This window comes from Alligator sinensis, unplaced genomic scaffold (assembly GCF_000455745.1).
Source record: "Alligator sinensis unplaced genomic scaffold, ASM45574v1 scaffold1176_1, whole genome shotgun sequence".
Lineage (NCBI taxonomy): Eukaryota > Metazoa > Chordata > Crocodylia > Alligatoridae > Alligator > Alligator sinensis.
Genome location: NW_005842590.1, coordinates 614,764 through 617,432, shown reverse-complemented (window position 1 = coordinate 617,432; position 2,669 = coordinate 614,764). Strand labels below are relative to the sequence as shown.

General features: G+C 37.8%; 1 long non-coding RNA gene across 1 annotated transcript in view; it reads left to right on the top strand.

The window, feature by feature from the left end:
- The first annotated feature begins 240 nt into the window (after nt 1–240).
- The window catches only part of LOC112551757, a 34,470-nt gene continuing 32,041 nt past the window's right edge, over nt 241–2,669 (top strand). The window contains exon 1 of the long non-coding RNA XR_003096071.1: nt 241–364. This is a non-coding gene — a long non-coding RNA (uncharacterized LOC112551757). The remainder of the gene's footprint in view (nt 365–2,669) is intronic.

The window sequence follows — 2,669 nt, the reverse complement described above, 5'->3', positions numbered from 1 at the left end:
AGCAGGTAAGATTTGCTTTGGGCTTGAAAGCAGCAGGCTGCCTGCTTTGTTCTTTCATTATCAGTAGATGGATGGTAATTAGAAGTTAGTCTGCTCTTCTGGTCTGTGCACTTGTTAGCATCTGCTGGAAATTATCCCTGGTGATTACAAAATCCACAGCACAATAGCAAACAAATGTGGACATGTAATTTTCAGCAAAATAATCCTGTTTTTTTTTCTCCTGATTTACCATAGACTGCAAGGAGCATCCCCTTCCTCTTGCATGTCCTGAGCAAGTATTTTCACTGTTGCAGTCCCTACATTCTTCAAACTGCAGCCTGGGCTCCCTTAGTGCATGTCCAGAACTACATGCCTCCTTAAAGAGGTAAGATATGGCCCTTGCTCTCTTTGAAGGTAGCAACAGACTGACGATCTCCAGGAAGATGTCCTCTCAGCATGGGCAATGTCTAAATGTCAATACTGCAAAATACCCTAAGTTAATTGCTTTAAGTGACTTCAAGGACACTACTGATTTTTAAATAAGGTCTACATACAGGAGTATGGATCAAACTCATGAGATTGTAAAATTACTGTTTTAGAGATTTTTAGAGTTGCTTAGGCTATTTGGATGCCCAATTCCCAAAACCTTAAGCAGAAATAACAACAATAATTAAAAGCAGGGAGCTAAATTTGTGGTATACCTGGGCAAGGAGGTAGGGTTGCCCAGTCTATATGCCCCGTGTGCCATGCCCCTCTCCCCACCCCTTCCCTAGCCCCAGCCTCACTCCCTCCTCCCACGCTGGTGAGGGAGGGAGGAATGCATCCCTATCTGTTTAATTGTAAACTGGGTTCACTTTATGCGAATTCGATTGATGTGCCGTTCCCTGGGAATGCATCTACTGCATAAATCCAGGGAAACCGGTACTATAATATGGCTGTTAGGTGAGGGATGGACAAATGTGATCCCAGCTGGACAAAGGTGTGTCTGTGAGAGCTCCTGTGCAGATGCAGTCATGCCAGCAAAAACTTCTCCTTTACATGCATGGCTCATTTTACTTTGGGGCGATTTTATTCCATGACCCCCAGCTTTGTCAGTATAGGTTCATCCCCACTGTTTCAGTCTAGTGTGCTGATAATGCTTTCCTAGCATGGGCATAGCCTCAGAGGGAAATTTGACTGAGAATTTCAGTCTGAGCTCTGCAGCATAAATATTAAAAATTGTCAGTCATCCTCAATGTATTTTCTTAGGAGAATCATTTTCACTTCCAGAAGGATTAGGATTTATTTTACTTCTAAAATATAGACACAAGTTTTGAAAACTGTTAGGTACAGATTACATATTTTGGGAGTTAAGATGGGAAAGGCTGGAATATTCTTTTTACCAATTACATTAGAACACTGTGTTTGGTAAAGGAATAAAAATGTATGCTCCACAAGATGGCAGTAAGTTCCTGCTCTTAAAAATAAGTTTAACTTTATTTTAACCTTGTTCTAAGTAAAATAGTTCATCAGTAGAATTTCTTCTGAGCAAAGATTACATTTTCCCTCAACAGCTAAACTGGAGAATCGTTTTTGCTATTTTCTTTTTTTTAAATAAGGCCAGTAAAAAAAAAGAATCCCAAAACAATGGTGTAAACTTTAGTTTTTCAAGTGGCAAACAACTGATATTTTCTTAGTTCATTCTTTTTGTACTGCAAGTATTCAGGTGCTATACAGAGAGTATTATTGAAATTTCATGCAATCATCAAAAACTAGCTGCCTGATTATATTCAGAGATTCAGATTTTGACAACTGTCATCTGGTTTCTTTTTAGAAGTCAGTATGAAGGTTTTTAAACTAACATTTTTCCTGTCTCTATTATGGTTTTATTTTTTTTCCAATCCAGAAATCTCTAAGGGGTCTAGTCAACTACTGATTGAGACCAAGAGAACGATATAAAAGAGTGATTTTTTTTCTTTTGTGTTATCAGCTCCAGAACACCTTGGAATGTTGGTAATTAGATTGTTTTATAAATATTACATTACAAAACTATGAACATTACAAAAATCAGTTAGACTCCTTTGTAAGATGTGTGCGTTTAATTCCCCCTATGGGAATCTGTGAGGATAATGTGGGAATAAATATAGAAGAAGTAGGATAGTAAAAGACTGCCTCTCTGCAGTCAGATTTTTCCAGTAGTTACTATTATGTTTAAGCTGATAGTGATTGAAAAGGTTTTCTAATAACTCAACACCCAAATTGTTTTGTAATTAAAAAAAATGCATTTTAACATCCTCTCTTGTCACCTTGTATGAGTTTGCATTATGCATGTTACTGTGAAAGGAAAAATAAGGGTGGGGGGAATCTTTTTTCACACACAGTTTCCAGAAGGTTGACAGCTAGGTAAAATTGTATTAATTTACAGTGAAGACATTATTTGGGTTTTGGAAGGGAATGAATGCATGAAGACGGGCTGCTCTGGGAGTTTTAAAACTACGGTGTGATTCTGTAGATATCTGTGAAAGCTTTGACTCCTGCCCCCTTATTTGTTGTTTGTTTCAGTTCTGTACACAAGCGGGAAAGAAATTCTTCTTTTTATTTCTAAAATGAATTCCAGTCAGAGGTAGGCTAAAAGCACCATTCATTTAGATGAAAGATCCTGAAACTATCATGTTTGCAACCATTTGTCACAGTTTAAGTAGCAGTGCATA